This window comes from Microtus ochrogaster, chromosome 16 (genome assembly GCF_000317375.1).
Source record: "Microtus ochrogaster isolate Prairie Vole_2 chromosome 16, MicOch1.0, whole genome shotgun sequence".
Lineage (NCBI taxonomy): Eukaryota > Metazoa > Chordata > Mammalia > Rodentia > Cricetidae > Microtus > Microtus ochrogaster.
In genome coordinates this window covers 28813228-28831386 of record NC_022018.1, presented here as the reverse complement: position 1 = coordinate 28831386, position 18159 = coordinate 28813228, and positions in this window count along the sequence as shown.

Sequence of the window (18159 nt, the reverse complement as noted above, 5' to 3'; positions counted from 1 at the left end):
ACAGGGATCTACCTGCCTCTGCCTCCTGAACGCTGGCATTAAAGGTGTGTGCCATCATACCTGAGTTTATAAACATTTTAATAAATACTAAAATTAAGTTTAATATCTTTTGAGTTTATGAGTATTGTAGTGGTATTTCATTTGTATTTTAATAAATAAAGCTTGCCTGAAGTTCGGAGAGTAAAACAGTCTCACTGATCAGCCTTACAGACCAGGACGTGGTGATACACACCTTTAATCCCAGTAGCCACACTAGTTGCCATAGAAACCTTTAATCCCAGTTCTAGAGAGGACTATAAAGCAGGAGGAGACAGCTCTCACACACAGTCTCATTCTGAGATTTTTGGAAGCAGGATCGCCATTTTGGACTGAGGTAGAGGAAAGAGCCAATGGCTGGCTGTTTCACTTTTCTGACCTTCAGGGTGGACCCCAATTTCTGTCTCTGGATTTTTATTAATCGTGCTACAGAGTATGGCTTATATACCTTATATAGAAACCATTTAATATCTTTTTTTTTTTTTTTTCGAGACAGGGTTTCTCCGTAGCTTTTTGGTTCCTGTCCTGGAACTAGCTCTTGCAGTCCAGGCTGGCCTCGAACTCACAGAGATCCGCCTGCCTCTGCCTCCCGAGTGCTGGGATTAAAGGCGTGCGCCACCACCGCCCGGCACCATTTAATATCTTAACATAGAATTTTTTCCTCATGAAAGCATAAGATTCGTGTACTCATGAAATGAATTAACATGCCATTCCCATGGTAAGTCTAGGACTGTGCTACTCTCTCATCTTTAGTGTCAAAAAGGAGTGATGGACTTATAGTACCTGCCCTTGTATCTCCAGGACAGAAATGGTCCCCAAGCCAGTCCACCTACTACCTGGCCCAGGAGGAATTGAGAAACAGTGAGGAGGATGATCACCAAGACCAACACACACCAAGGAACTGCAGGGATCCTAGGCAGGAAGAATGGGAATGGGCTTCCCGGGTACCAGCCGAGACATAAGACCATCAGTACATCAGCTTCCTCTGGGACATTGGCATGACTGTCAATAACAGCCCAGTAGGTAAGGAATTTAAAGATTTAAAAGCAGACAAATTTCAAGCACTTGACTGGATAATCTCCAGCTACTTGTAACTCATTTTCAAGTGCTCACCTTGTTGGCCTGATTAAAAATCAGCCAGCACTGGCCTTCCAGTGAGTGACAAAGATCCGAAGGCTGTTTGTTAACTAACTGCAAGGTTAAAGATGAACCAGTGATAGCAGCCGTAAACGGACTACAGAGGGAGGACTAAAGCCAGCAAACGTGGTGAACTATTCCTTCCTAGCCCCATCTAGCAAATCTAAAATGTAAACTGATGGCAAGAAACAGTTCTTCCTCTCTTAGACACATCCTGAATTCTGTATCACTTCCTCCCCCTAATCACAGGACAAAAGTAAGTGAAAGGAAGATTAAATTGCTTTTTGTTACTTGTTTTGCCAAAAAGCATGGAGCCCTGCTTTCATGCTGAAGTCACGCAGCTCCTTGGAACAAAGGCAATTTTGTGCTACTTCAAGGAAAACTACAGGGGTCTGAGTAGATGCTCAGTGGTTAAGCACACACTGCCTGTTCTTTCATAGGACCAGGGTTCAATTCTCAGCACCCACACAACAGCTATAACTCCAGTTCCAGGGCACCTCACTCCCTTTTCTGGCCTCCTCAGGTACCAGGCACCCATGTGGTGCACAGACATACAACCCGGCAAAGCACACATATCGATTAAACTAACTGTTTTCATCAGCAAAAGGAATAATTGTCTTTTACTAATCCACCTTCTTTTTCATTCTCTCTAAATTTTATCTGCAAGGGAGTGGATCGGGAGGCATCCATGTTGTCTCCTTGGATGTGGTAGCTGAACGAAAAGCAACTTCAGAACAGAGAATGCAAGAGTAATTGGATGTGGCTTAGTTGCTCAGGTTTGGTAAAAGTTACCTCATGGGGAGAGGCATTAGTGGTACAGATCTTAATCCCAGCACTCAGGAGGCAGAGGCAGGTGGATCTCTGTGAGTTCGAGGCCAGCCTGGTCTACAAGAGCTAGTTCCAGGACAGGCTCCAAAGCTACAGAGAAACCCTATCTTGAAAAAAGAAAAGTTACCATATGTGGGGACATCAAGATGGATCAGTAGGTAAAAGCATTTGCAGGCCTGATGATCTAAGTTCGGCTCCCAAGAACCCATATAAAACAGCCAGACAGTGTATCACACGTCTGTAATTCCAGCACTCCTGTGATCAGGGGGGAACAAAGGGTTGCAGGAAGCTTGCAGGTTAGGTAGCCTGGAGTTTGCAGCAAAGCAGTGGCAGGGACAATAAGAGAGACTTTGCACCAAACAAGGTGGAAGGTGAGGAACAACTCCTGAAAGTTGTCCTTTGACTCCGATAATCATTCTGTAACACACACACACACAAACACAAACACACACACGTTATTATATGAAAAATAATTTAAAAAATAAATAGTTAAATGCAACATGCAAGGTTTTGATTTTGAAGCCTGGAAGTTGACTAAGTGACTTCTCTTGGTTTTCCATCTAGGACATAGCTTAACTCAAGAGCAGCCATGTCATAGGATACTTATTCTTTCCCTGTGGATACACAGCCAACAAAATGTGACTATGACCCTTTTTCTTGGAGAGAACACCCTTTCAAATATTAACTTTAAATTCATCCTCTAACCAGATGGGCCCAACCCTTTGACAGTGCAACCCAAAACTACTGTCTCTAAAGTTCATGCTCCAGAACCAGACAATTGAAATACAAAACAAAACAAAAACTACCCAATCTCAAAATGTTTTAAGCAAATTTACAATTTTATGTTGGGCTGCATCATAACTGATCTGACCCTACAGGCCATGGGTTGTACATACTTGCTAATAAACCATAAGATTCATCTTAATTTTGTCAAAGATATATTTGAGTCTTAGCATAAAACAAAGTGTTTCAATTTATAAGATAGAAATAGTGAAAATATTTATTTGCCAGTCTGCGCAGGAATATAAGCTTTACTATTTTCCCAGAGGAAGTGCAAGCAGTATGGTAATTAATCTCCAGTGTCAACTTGATTTGGAATCACATAGAGGCACATTTTTAGGTGTATTTTAGAGAATTACCAGAGAGATTTAACAGAGGAAGGAAGGCCCACCCTGGGTATGGGCAGCATGATTCCTGAGCTGAAGAGCTCTTGATGAATAAAAAGGCAGGCAGACCTCTGCGTTGGAGGGCAGCCTGTTCTATAGAGCAAGCTCCAGGAACACAAGGGTACACAGAGAAACCCTGTCTCGAAAAACAACGCACACACACACACACACACACACACACACACACACACACACACACACACACACACGGTAAGGGGTGGGAGACAAAGGAGGAAGCTAGATGAACACCAGCATTCATCTCTCTCTGTTTCCTGACTGTGGATGCAACGTGGCCTCACACTCTTGCCACTGTGCCTTGCAGCCATGGGGAATTGTGTCCTTCTTTAAACTGTGAACTAGGGCTGGAGAGATGGCTCAGTGGTTAAGAGCATTGCCTGCTCTTCCAAAGGTCCTGAGTTCAATTCCCAGCAACCACATGGTGGCTCACAACCATCTGAAAGAGGTCTGGCACCCTCTTCTGGCCTTCAGGCATACAGACAGAATATTGTATACATAATAAATAAATAAATATTTAAAAAAAAATAAACTGTGAACTAAAACAAATCCTTCTTTCCATCAGATGCTTCTGTCAAGCCTTTTATCACAGCAGTAAGAAAAATAGCTAGTACAGACACCCTGTGGTTTACCTATGGAAATAAGTAGACTAGAGAATGGTTATTTTGGTTTGTGACAAGGGGATTAACCCAGGGCCTCACTCATGTTAGGCAAGCACTCCCCCTTGCCTAGCATCCACAGCCCAGAATGGTATTTGGTGCTTGCTGAAAATACTCCAAAAGGAGAAGAGCTGGTTGCAGATGTCTGTGGTTATACAAAGAGGGCTCTGAAAGTATGCAAAGCTGCCTGCCCATCCAGTATCCTGCCTCATCTTTGAAGCAAAAATGAGTTCAAAGAAAATCAAGAATTGTCATTTGTCTAAAAGATCTTGGATCAATTTTTCCCCCATAAATGTGTCTGTTGTTTGGATGCTGACAGATGGGAAAGGCCAACAGAATGGACAGGCCAAAGCCGTCGCAATACGTCACAAAGCAGAGGAAGTCCGGCAAATTGATGCTATGGTCAGTTGATTCTTTTTCACTGGAAAAAAAGATGTAGTAAAGATAAATCCACCCAAGCAATACAGACGCTGGCTATTGCAGAAGAATAGTAACATGATCAGCCTTCTGAGAAACTTCTGCTGGCTTGGCAAAATAAAACCAAGTTGAAAACCAAACAAGAAAGCAGGAAGATGTGGTTAAATGGTTGAAGCTGTCTGTTTGTCTGTTGCCATTAGCAACAACTCACTTTTTTTTTTTTTTTTTTGAGACAGGGTTTCTCTGTAGCTTTGGAGCCTGTCCTGGAACTCACTCTGTAGACCAGGCTGGCCTTGAACTCACAAAGATCTGCCTGTCTCTGCCTCCCGAGTGCTGGGATTAAAGGCATGTGCCACCACCACCCGGCCCAGGTCCTTGTATGTAGATGGAGACACATATTTACTTTTGTTGGTAGCATGTGACTAGAGTGGACTAGAGTAGAGAGGCCACATAACCTCTTACAATCTCTCTTTTGCCAGTTGTGCCAAGGATTCTGAGTTGGAGGCATCGCAGGTGTCCTGCAGTCTTCTGCTTTAGCAAGCTATTGAGAGCCACCAACTCAGCATCCTATTAGCTGTTTCATCAACGAGAATTAGAACTGGGGTCTGTTAAGTTCCTGAGATTGTGAAGCTGAGGATTTCGGCAGCCGTTGAGACAAAATGGACTCCAAATTCAGTTCACTTTTTTAAATATTTAGTTAAGAAATCAAGTTTATTTCTGCCAATTTGAAAATAATTCAAGGGGCCGAAAAGATGGTTCAGAGGTCAAGTGTATGTCTCTCTTCCAGAGGAACTGGTCCAGCTTCCAGCACCCATATGGGGCAGCTCACAACTGCCTCTACCCCAGTTTCAGTGAGATCTGACATTTCGTCTGGCCTGGGAGGACACGTGCACACACATGTATTGCACACACAAACTCACACCACGAACATGCAAACCAAGAAAAAAATTAAATATGTAAAGAGAAACTAAGTTGCCCTGTAAGTTAACTTTTCATAAAAAGTCACCAAATTCAGTGAATAAAAACAAGTGGTTATTACTTGAATTTGCATTTGTTTAAAAATACAGGACAAAGTATTTTCTGCAAAATGTTTGGGTCAGTCTTACACTAAAAATCATCCATTGTTTGTTTCAAATTCAGATTAAGTGAGTCAAATACAAGCAGGATGACCTGATTCTAATAATTTAAAACTGTTTTATTGGCATATGATTGGTATACAAAAACTGTACATATTTAATATACACATGCAGTGAATTTGGGGCTAATTCATAAAACCATCGCTTTATATGGTGAACAGATTAATCTGTGTCTAGCACCTCCAAACGCTTTTTCTGCAGCCCTCTTTATTGCTGCTTTTCTAACTACTGTGCTGCTATGGTTTGAATGGCTATGTACTCCCCTACCAGGTAATGACGCTAAGAGTCGGGGCCTTTGGGAGGTAACTGGGTCATGACAGTGGAACCTTTGAGAATTGGGATTCATATATATAAAAGACTTATGAGATTCCCCACCTGTGTGCTAGAAAGTGGTCCTCAGCAGAGACTGACTGGGCCAGTTCCTTGTTCTTGAACTTCTTAGTCTCCAACACTGAGAAAGATTTGTTGTTTAAAAACCACCTTGTTTATTGTATTTTCCTTAAGCAACCTAAGCAAACCAACACGTAACACTTAACAGCAGATTCATCAGTTAGTCAAGTTCTAAGTATACACACACACACACACACACACACACACACACACACACACACACACACACATCCTTGGTGGTAACTATAGGTATTATGTAGTACAGTATTTTTTGACCAGCATCTCCGTATTCTTCACATCCTCCCCAGCCTCTTCAAGGAAACATTTACCCTCTGCCACTATGAATTTGACCTTGGAAAACTCTGTCTGCAAGGGTTGGGAGTAGAGTAGAGGTTAGTGGTTGAGTGCCTTGATTCCTCATGAAAGTTAAATCCTGTGTCACTGGACTGTCTTGAGCTTTTTTTTGTACCTGGTTTATTTACATTAGTAAAATGTCTTCTTGGTTTGCCCACCTTGTTACAAATGCCAAAATTTAAGGAAGGGCTTTTAGAGTGAGATCAGGGACAATAACTCTTGAGGAGTGATGTTTATTAGGCTGGGGACAGAAGGCAGCAGAAAGCACATGATATCTCAAGAAAAGAAATTTCCAGGAAGACCCTGAGATAGAAAAACTTACAGTATGTTCTGCTTGAGGAAGTGAGAAGCTTGTGCTGTGTTAATGAGGCTCAGGGTGGGGGATTCCCTGCCCAGATGGCAGGGGCACTTTATCCCAAGTGAAGGAGTTTGTGTGGCCTATTGTTAGGCGCTTTCCCAGGGCTGGGGAGATGACTCAGTGGGTTAAAGTGCCTGCCACACAGGGCAAGGATCTGAGTTTGGATCACCAGAATCCAGGTGAATCTGTGGTGGTGTGTGTCTGTAATCCCAGCAATGAGATGGGAAGGGGAAACAGCAACATCTCCTTCAATGACATGGGAACAAGAAACAGCAACATCTCCTACAATGAGGTAGGAACAGGAAACAGCAACATCTCCTACAATGAGGTGGAAATGGGAAACAGCAGCATCTCTGCAGGCTGGAGAGCCAGCCAGCCTCAGGTACCCAGAAGTGAGCAAGAACCCTGTCTCAAACAAAATGGAAGGCAAGGACCAACAGCAAAGTTGTTCTCTGATCTCCATACGCATGCCAACACTCACAAATGAAGACGTACATGCAAGCACACACGCATGCACGCGCACACACACACCTTACAAACTTATGAAATAAAGTTTCCCAGGCTGCTTTGAGAACGGCATGAAGGGAAGTACAAAAGCAGAAGTTGCAAGGCAGTCTGGAAGACACCTGTGCCAGAACAACACCTCTTCCCATCAAGGGGCAGAGTCTGTTTCCCCTCTCCTTGAACTTGGGTGAAACCCTCAATGGCCTTGACAAGTGTTATTGCGTGACTGTCAAAGCTAGGTTATGAAAGACATTGTGGCATTTCCCTCTTCTGCAGCTCACACTGTGAAGATATTCCAGGAAGCCGCTCACTTGAAAGGGAACTGGAGCTGCCAAACAATTGCCAATGTCACCTGCCAGGTGCCCGTGTGACATCCGCTTTCAGATCCAGTTAAGGCCCCATCACCAGGGAGCAGAGACAAGCTATCCTTGTCTTTTGTTTGAATTCCTTATCCATAGCATCCAAGACCACGATAAGCAGCTGTTCCAGGCTGTCGGTTTTAGGGGTTGATTTTCTATGAAGCCGCTGCGACTGGAGCAAGGATAGTACCTGGGACTAGCATGGTGGCAGAGGACTTGGACCTATCAGAGATGTTGCATGGGATTGACAAAATGTAGCCAGCGGAGGGACAGAGAACATCTTGACTATAAAGATACCAGAGAAGGACAGGATAGAATACTTTAAAATTTTTATTTATTTCTAAATTTATGTGTATGTCTACTTGTTAGTATACATATTCTCTGTGTGTGTGCAGTACCTGTGCATGCCAGAAGAGGGCATCAGATCTCCTAGAACAGGAGTTGCATGATGATGCTATGTGAGTGCTGTGAACTGAACTCTGGTCCTCTGTAAGAGCAGCAAGTGCTCTCAACCACTGAGCCATCTCTCTAGCCCTAGAATAAATTTTTGAAAAAGTATTTTCTTATATTTTTTAATTATATATGCCTTTTCTCCTGAGAGAGTTATTTATTTTTTAGAAGAAATAATTTGATGTTTGTTCACTAATTTTATTTTTGTGCCTTAACACCTTAGCACGAATTTGAAAATGAAATCATTTACTTTTCGAGAAGATGGAGAGGTTGGTGATATAGCTCAATGACAGAGAGTTTGTCTAACAAGTACAAGTTACAATGTTTGATCCTGACACCACACATACCCAAAAGAAAAGACAAGAAGCAAAAAGGAAGTAAGCTAATGAGATATCCCTGGAATGGAAAGAAAAAAGCCAAACTGGAAACACTAGGTACAAATAGTGTCCTCAAAGCTACTCCCCATTGTTGAACCCATCCTCTTGATTTGGGGCTGCTGTTAATCACTATGGTTTTGCCTTTGGAAACTTATCCATTGAGTCAGTCAACTGCTGTTTCTGAGATCCATTGTGGGCAACAGGCATGTGTGTTGGGCTGTTGCTATATCCCAGCACCACACATGTTAGCTCAGCTAATCTTTATAATGAATTGAGGAAGGAAGCCCCATTGTTAGCCTGTTGTTAACCAGGAAACAGAGACAGGAAGTATAATGTCCCCATTTTTGGATGGCAGTGGGGTGAGGGTTGGCATGACTTTTTTAAAAATAATTTTATTTTGTTTGCATTGGTATTTTCCCTGCATGTCTATCTGTTTGTGGAGTCAGAGACAGCTGTTAGCTGCCATATGGCTGCTGGCAACAGAACCCGGTCCTCTGGAAGAGCAGCAGTTAGTGCTCTTAACCACTAAGCCATCTCTCCAGCCCCCGGTTGGCATGATCTTATGGATGCACAGTATCTTTCTCAGCTCCTAATACTGCCTTCTGAGAATGATATTCCTTACAAGTCTATAAACAAATGGATGGTTCCCTGCTCTCCTGAGCTTTAAAAGTAGAGGTTAGGAAGTGTTATGAGGGAAAGAAGGGAGGCAAAGATAATTTCACCCAAATAATCCTGATTAAGGCAGCTCTGATAAAGGCTTTTTTCCAGAGACTACCATTATGGCCAAATTCCAGTTCTCTTCTACTGACATATCTACGGCCAGCAGAAAGTGATGATTGGAAATTATAGATGTACAGAGGGGTACATGGCCTCCTTTTGCTCTTATCCCCTTCTTCTGGCTGGGGACAATCCTGGGGATTACAGAAGGGAGGAGCGTACTCAGGCAGAACCACCAGTAGAAGGAACCTGGTTCACACACCAACATCTGCTAAGCTAATTCCCGGTTGGTCTTGTTGACTTTTTGATGGGAGAGAAAATGAGCTTTGATCACTACTGCTTCTGGACTTAGTAATAACAAAGGAATGTACAGCTACTGTCAGCCACGGAGGAGGTGTGAAGGGTATGCAGAAGATAAGAGGGAATACTACATGGCATACTTCTAGTGAGCTCGCCTCACCCTGTGGGCCTCTGTGGGCCTACTGCTGTGTACATAAGGTCAAGGAGGTTGGGGATTTTGAGAAATGGAATTTTCATGTTTGGTATAGCTGATCAGTTTTCTTTGCTTTCTGGAGCAGGATTTTCTTTACCTGGAGACCTCTGAGCACTGAATTGCCTTTGTCTGCATTGGAAGAAAGGATGCAGATCAACCAGATGCAGAGGTCTGTCCCCCAAAGGCAGTGTACTGATTGCTCCTCTGTCGCTCTGACCAAACGGTTGACACAAACAACACTGGGGAGGAATCACTTATTTGGCTTTTGGTTCCAGGAGGCTCAGCCCCCCCCCCCATCACTTGGCCCCATGTTCTTGTGCACAACACAATGGCATTAGCAACTGTGCAAAGAAAAGTTGTTCACCTAAGAGAAGATCAGGGAATGCCAACACCTGACTGGCTTTCTCCTTTTCCTTTCTAATTCCGTCTGAGCCCTGTCTCCTGGGATGGTGTCCCCCACATTCAGGGTAGCTCTCCCCATTTCCCCAGTTAATCTTCTTTGGAAAAAGTCTCACAGACCACCAGAAGAATGCTACACTCATTTAGTAGATGACTCTAAAGCCAATCAAATTAACAACAAAGATTTGTCTACACAGGCCAGAAGACCCATTAGTGGAATTTGCTCCTATGATTTTTATGTTTATTTACATCTTGGTTGATATGTCTTCAGGAAAACTAGCAAAAATGAAGAGGATGCATACCCAGGCCTAACACCGATTTGGCACCACTCACTGTAGTGAGAATAGAGATGTGTTACCTAAGTAATGTTGTTATCTAATGTGCTCTCCCATATGTCTGTTGTCCATTTGAGCTGTTGTCTTATTTATTTATGTGTATGAGTATTTTACCTGCATGTGCCAACTATGTGGCTGATGCCTGTGGCGGTCAGAAGAGCATGTGGGATCACCTGGAACTGTAGTTACAGACATGTGTGCTACCACGTAGGTGCTGAGAACCAAGCCCCAGTGCTCTTAACTATATCTCTTCAGCCCCTTGCTTTGTTTTGCTTGAGACAGGGTCTGGGTGACCCTATAGCCTAGGTTGGCTTCAGACTTGTGACCATCCTCCTGCCTCTGCCTCCCAAATGCTAAGATTATAGGTATGTTGCTGGCCTGGAATTCATGATAAAGACTAGTAGTATGACCTTGGATTTACAGTAATCCTCCTGCCTCCACCTCCTTAGTACTAAAATTATAGGCACAAAGTTTGATGCTCTTCTAAGAATTTTTTAAAGAATTATTTCTATTCCTTTTGTTTGTTTGTTGTTTTTGATTTGTTTGTTTTTTGATTGGGATGTGTCTCCTATCCCAATCATGATCATGGACATGGCCCATGGTTTGCTTTGGCCAATGGAATTTACACAAACATCAGAGAAGAAAAAGTGTTTGAATCACTGTTACACACCGTAGGTTTAGGAAGGGACACTGGAACACTCACATAGTGTGGCGGATGTGTGAGGCAGTCCATTCCAACCTCCTGTTTGTGTAACAGACTAGAGATGCCAGGACACTGTATAACATACTACAGATGCCAGAACACTGTATAGCATACAGATGCCGGAACACTATGAAGGACACTGAGCTTTAGAAGACAGAAGAAGCCATGTTTCTGAGCTTTGACTAGCAAATACTGTCATGAAAGTAACTGCTTCTTCCATGGAGATTTCCTGATTACTCCATTTTTCCTACTGGAGCACAGAAAACATCCTTTTGGAGTCAGGAGTCAAGGCAGCCAGCTCCCCAGCTGAGGAAGGGTTTTCCTGATTGAAAAGGCAACAGTTCTTCCTGAGACCTGCAATATGACTTTTGGAGTCTCTCAAAGTTCAATCTAGATCTGCTCCTAAGCCCTCTCAGTGACTATGCGTCCCATCTAGGGCCTGCAACAAAGCTCCCTCTGCTAATGGCTGGAATGTGTGTTGTTTCTGCTAACTAAAATGTAACAGTAGCTGATCCTTAAAAACAGCTCTGGTCTGCTTCCAGGGACTATCTTCCAGTTGTTCAGCCCACACAAAGATGTGTTCATTATGTCTCTAAGAACCCCACAGGTATTCTTGGTGTTTACAAATGGCAACAGTTCAGATAAATCGTGGTACATCTGAGTCCGGGAACCCTACTGAGTTAAACATGAGGGGCTGGCTCAGTGGCTGAAGTACTTGTCAAGCAAGTGTGAAAATCGTTTGGATACCAAGTACCCCGATAATTGCCAGGTAGGTGTGGGGGCCTCATGTTCTTCCATATTTGGAAGGCAGAGCTGGAGAATCCCATGGGGGAGAACTCAGGATAGTGAACTTCAGACAGTCCTTGAGATATAGAGTCCCATTGGTTTTGAAAATGTGGGCTACCTGCTGGGAACATTCATGTCAGCAGGTGTGTATGGTTTTTTGTTTATCAGGCTTGCTCAGTAAAGTTGTTGAAAAAGAAGAAAGGGGCTGGAGAGAAGACTCAGTGGTGAAAAGCATTTGCCGCTATTCCAGAGGGCCCCGAGTTTAGTTCCCAGCCCCAGCACTGGGTGACTCACAATGGCTTGTATCTCCAGCTCCAGGGAATCTTATCCTCTTTCCTGGCTTCTGTGGACATCCACATGCATTTGCACCTTCTCTCTCTCTCTCTCTCTCTCTCTCTCTCTCTCTCTCTCTCTCTCACACACACACACACACACACACACACACACACCTAGATAAATGAAATAAACAAATAGAAAAAGAAATACAAGTTATAGACTCCTTCCAGGCCTGATAGGCCTCCAGTTGAGACTGCAAGCCTCTGGTCATGCTTCCGCTCTAACACATCTTTCCCCCGTATGTCCACATGGGGTCTTCATTCTGTTTGTCGCTGAGAAAAAAGAAGCAACCAGAAGACCCCTCCTCTTTCTTCCAGTGCACCTCCCCAGGCTCTGCTGTTTCTCCCTCTTATTGCTGGGCAGGATTTGCTGATGCTAGCGTTAATTTTCCTTCTGTGTCAGCAAGCTACTTCAAGCATAGTCTATGGAAATGTCCACAAGTGTGGTGGCATCTCTTGGGAACTTGTTGGAAATTAGGGCCCTCAAATTAGAATCTATATTTAACAAGTCCAGGTGCTTTATGCATGCAGATGCTGTTCTCCTCGGGGATCTCACCCCACCACAATGGTTATCTCTTATTTTTCAACACATTTACACTTTGGTGGATCCTTTTTCTCGTCATTCAAACTGTGAATGTAAGTTTCTCTATTAAGAAAAATATGCCTGCAGAGTTGCTTGCTTATTTATTTATTTATTGGCTCCAGATCTTCTATCCATTCGTGTGTGTGTGTGCGCATGGGTGTGTTTGTATGTGTGCGCACACAGGCAAGTGTTCATGCCTGTGAGTATGATTGTGTTTTTTAAATGATTTTTTTTATTTATTTTTATGTGCATTGGTGTTTACCTGCATGTATGTCTGTATGAGGCTATTAGCTCTCCTGGAACTGGAGTTACAGACATTTGTGAGCTGTCGTGTAGGTGCTGGGAATTGAACTAGAATCTCTGGAAGAGCAGCCAGTGGTCTCTCACTGAACCTGAAGCCCACCATTTCTGCTAGTCAGCTCCTGGGATCTGCCTAACTCCCCCCCTCCCACTGCAGTGCTAGGTCATAGGCATGCTTGGATATTATGTAGGTGCTGGAGATTTGAACTCAGGTCTTGCTTTCAGAACAAACATTCTTACTTCCTGGACATCTCCATCTAGCACAGCTCCAAGGACTTGAACCAGACTGGAGCACAACACAGGGACAGAAAATATGGGGTCTGGTGGCCCGGGTTCTCAGATGTGGAAACCTCAGCACCTTGGAAGTGCAGCCTGTTTATTGTACAGAGTTGAACTAAGAGGCGGGGTTATTTATTGCATACAGCTGAACAAGGAGGTAGTGCTGGTTTATGGTGCACAGCTGGATCAAGGGGACAGGTTTGACTCATCTCAGTAGGGACAGTCTCTGTAGGGAAACTGTAAACATCTTGGGAGAGAAAGCTATGGTGGACATTTTCTGTATACATTATCAACATCCATACTCACCCTTACCCTGAAGGCTTTGCCATTTCCTTGAGATTCACTCTTGTGGGTGGGTGGGTGGGTGTCTTGCCATTTTTCTATGGTTCTAAGGCCATGGAATCCTTGGCATGGCTGTGCCCAATGTCAACAGACTGTTTCAGGGCTTTCTCAGATCCCTATCCTAAGTCATCTGCCCAGCCTACCATTCTTCCCTGAAGCTGTCCCAATCACAATCTTTGCTCATCATTTCACCGAAGCACCCCGTGGGGATTCCCCCTTCCTACCAAGTCTGAGTGCTGGGAGATCAATGGGCCTCAGCCCACTCACTGATCTGCATAGCACCGGTCTCACTGGACACTTCTTATACTTAGAATAAGGCCAGCTCCAACTTCGAGTTGCCTGCTGACTCCCTGCTGCTAGGTCTCTGCTAGTTCTTGCTAATTTTCCAGCCTGTGTCCTGTGGTACCCAGGGCTCAGTTCTGGGGCTGCTTCTCTTTACGTGATGGCATCATTCCATGCTACCTGTGTGCTGCCCTTCCACCCAGGACATCCCAGGGTTCCCTTTCTCTCTAGCTGCCTGTTTGACTCCTCCACTTGCACATAGATGGGGCACTGATCATTAGATACATGTCCAAACTCACCGCCCTGCACGCCAGTCTTCCCTGACCCAGTGATTGGGACTTCTGCCTTCCCGTCTGTTCAATTGAAAAAGTAAGCTTTCTTGTCCCGCTTCCCACATCCAACTGTCAGTTTAAGGCATCTCAGAAAACTGATCCTCCACCCGTCACCAGGGTCCACACTACTATCCTGTCTCTCAAGAGTTATTGCATGGCCTTCCGCCCAATGCTCAGACCACCCTGCTAAAAATCAGGTCAGACTGAATCAGTCTTCTGCTCAGAAAGAACCCCCCTGGCTAGAGAAGATGGTCCCCAGGGACCTCTGTGACTAGCTCTGACCTCATCTCCTACTTCTCTTTGCCTTCTTACTCATTTCTGCCACACTGGCTTCCTGCCCTGTCCTCTAACGCAGCAAAACCACAGCCTCCTCGGGACCTAGGCTGGCATTGCTGCCTCTGTCTGCTGACAAATTGACCCTTCGGGTCCCCCTCACTATTTTAAATTCTTCCTAGGACTTCAGCCATTTCATATACTCCGGATTTCACAAGCTTTTGGTTAACAGGCTGTCTCTCCCACTACAGTGAGTCTAAAATGTTTACCAAGATCCAGGCCTACTGCATAGGCCTATATTCCTAGCTATTGGGATAGCTGAGACAGTTAGGATCACGATGTTTATGGCCCATCTGGGAGAATCTATGAGAGTCTATATTTAAAAAAAAAAAAAAGCAGCCTGGTCTACAGAGCTAGTTCCAGGACAGGCTCCAAAGCCACAGAGAAACCCTGTCTCGAAAAACCAAAAAAAAAAAAAAAAAAAGAATGTTCATGGGGGAAGGGCATTGTAACCTCAGTTTGAAGTCCCAAAACACAAGGTGTTAAACAAGGACACAAGGACAAGGTGATAAACTCCTGTAACCCTGGCTCTGGGGAAAAGGGGTCAGGCTGATCCCAGAAGCTTGAAGGCCACACAGTGTGTAACAGGAAGTTTTGTTAACAGTGTGTTTTGGAAGTTGTTTACAATGCACTTCCTGTTTACTTAGGTAATATTATATCCTTCTGGAGTCTTTGATGGAGTTGAAGAATAGATAGATATAGTTTTCCTTAGTTATGATAAAAGAAAAGGTAAATAAAAATACTCTAACTGTAATTCTTGCTTGATACCTGTTTTGTTATATGTAATTTTACTATGTTAAATTTAAAACCTTCTTTTTTATTTAAACAGAAAAGGGGAAGTGATGTGGGAGTCCCCTCTGTGTCCTGTGATTAACATTAATGAATAAAGACACTGCCTTGGTCTGTTGATAGGGCAGAACTTAGGTAGGCAGAGGGACTGGACAGAGAAAGAAGGGCTAAGTGAGAGAGGAATGCCATGGAGTCGCCAGAGACAGACGCTGGGAATTTTACCCGGTAAGCCACTGCTACGTGGCAATACACAGATTACTAGAAATGGGTTAAACTAAGATGTAAGAGTTAGCCAATAAGAAGTTAGAGCTAATGGGCCAAGCAGTGATTTAATTAATATGGTTTCTGTGTGATTATTTCAGGGCTAAGCTAGTTGGGCGGCCAGGATGAACAAGCGGCTTCCCCCTGCAACAACGGATGTTTCACTGGGTAAGCTTGACAGCCTGAGTTCAGTCTCTGGGTCCTACATGATGGAAGGAAAAACAGACTTCCCTACAAGACAACTTCTGATTTCCACCACAGCACATACGCACTTTCACTTGCACCTCCACTTACACACACACACACACATGCACACGCACACGCATGCATGCACGCACGCTGTGGGAGGGGTTCACAGCTCACTGGTAGAGATCTTGCCTTCCAACGTTTGATCTCCAGCGGGGCAAGAAAAACCCAAAACAACCAGAAATGCTTTTCTAGGTTGTGTAGTACTGAGTGTGCCTGGCACAGACTAAAGTGGCCAAGTGTGGAGGTCCACATCTTTAATCCCAGGAAGATGATCACTGTGAGTTCAAGGCCAGCAGGTCTATATAGTGAGTTCTAGACTTTGTAGAAAGACACATGCCCCCCCCCCATCCAAATAAAAAGTGTTCAGATCTTGTTGCTTAAGTGAACTCTGATGATCCCCTCCAGTCCTTATGGCAGGCATGTTTGTATGTATGCAGTTTGTGGGGTCTTGTTATGTAGCTCAGGCTAACTCAGAAATAAAGCCCCTCCTGAGTGCTGAGACCAATTGTTCTCAAGGAAGCCGAGGCTTAGAGAGAGGTGGCGTGTCTCTTTTAAGGTCACACAGCAGGTGAAGAAGCTGTGGTTTAAATCCAGAGCTCAGACTGGTGGTTTAGCTGCGAAACTCTCAGGGGGAAAAAATATCTCTGAAACAGTAAAAACTCTGTATGAAACTGAATTACCATTGCTATTTTTTGAAACATTGTTTCAATACCTCTTACAGAGCAGAGGGAAGGAGACTCCCAGCAAGCATTGCTGTCAAGATGCCTGCAGTGATTCCCAGGCTGTGGGAGAACCTGCAGACAGAAGCTGGGAACTGATAAGAGTAATTACTCCCCTCGGTTTTTCTCAGGAATGCCTAGGGGCAGCCCTGTTATTAAGCCAATTACCTTTCTCAGGTCTGGAGAGAGGAATTAGGAGCCTGTAATTGCTGAGTGACAGGCAACACACCATCCAATCCTTACTGGCCCTTGCTGTCCCTGCTGCAGCAGGAGGCCAGTCACCTTTACCTTGTCTTCTTTGCGGTAAAAAGTCACATCACCGTTTACCCTTGAATCTTGACCTCAGACCTGTTTCTGGGCTATGAAAGCAATGTTGTTTTGGGAGTTGGAAGGTGGGAATGGAGTCTATGTCCTCTACACCATAAGCAAGTACTCTGTCCTCAGCTCTAGTCTTTTTTTTTCCCCTCGAGACATAATTTCTGTGTATCCCTGGCTGTCCTGGAATTTGAGCTAGACCAGGCTGACCTTGAACTCAGAGATCTGCCTGCCTCCTGAGTGCTGGGACTAAAAGCTTGTGCCACCACCGCCCAGCATTAGCACACCATTTTTATTTTATTTTATTGTTTGCCTTTCATTATTTGAAAAAATTGAGATAGGCCAGGACTACACAGATAAACCCTTTCTTAAAAAAAAAAGAACAACAAAAACAAAAAAAAAATCAAAAAAAAGAAGAAAAGAAAAAATGAGATAGAATCTATTAGTTATTCTTCTCATTGCTGTGAAAATTACTGGACAATATTTAAAGAAGGGTCTACTTGGGCTCACATTTTAGGAGTCATAGCCATGCAGAAGGTATGGTCGCTGGAGAGGTGTGCTGACCAGACCAGAATGCAGACTGATTACACTGCATCTGCTATCAGGGATGAAGATGCTCACCTAGCTGTCTCCCTTATCTTTAGTTCTGGACCCCTGCCCATAGGGTTGTGCCGCCCACATTCTTGGAGGGTTTTCCCTCCTTAGCTGAACCTGCCTGCCAACACCTTCATAGATGATCACCACGGAAGTCTAAATCCTGTCAAGTTGCTCATCAGGCTAACCAGCACATGGAATCTAAGTTACCCAGGCTGACTGGGTACACACTGTATCCTGTATCCTCAAGGCCTTGAATGCTGACTCGGTGACCCTGGCAGGTTTTGAACTTGGAATCCTTCTGCCTCAGTCACCTGTGTTCCCAGGCCTGGCTGAAAGCAACTTTTCAAAGTATACAGACTATGGGACGTAAAGTCACCTTCCTCAGCATTGTAGAAGATGTAACATAAGCATCACTAGTTGCCCCAACCTCCACCCCTACCCACCTGCCTCCCATCTCCTAAGACACTGACATAGCAACAAGCTACGGTTACCCATTCTGCTTTACACTTTCTCCTCTTCTCCCGGCATTCCTTTCCTTTTCAATGCCTCTAAGCAGAAAATACTTGCACGTTTGACAGACACACTGAGCTTCCCTGACCCTGTTTCTCCTGACTTGCTAAGGTCTTTGTTCCCATCAGCTTAATTCTCTCATTGTTCCTGTTTTCCTCAGTTGATAAACACACTGTGCTCTTCGGAAAAACTTGTTTGGTGTCTAATTCAACTATTTCATTATTTACTTGTTTGCAGCGTGAAGAGCAAACCCAGGGTATCACCTGGGATAGACAAATACTCTTAACAGTAACTTAGATTCTTGCTCAGTATTA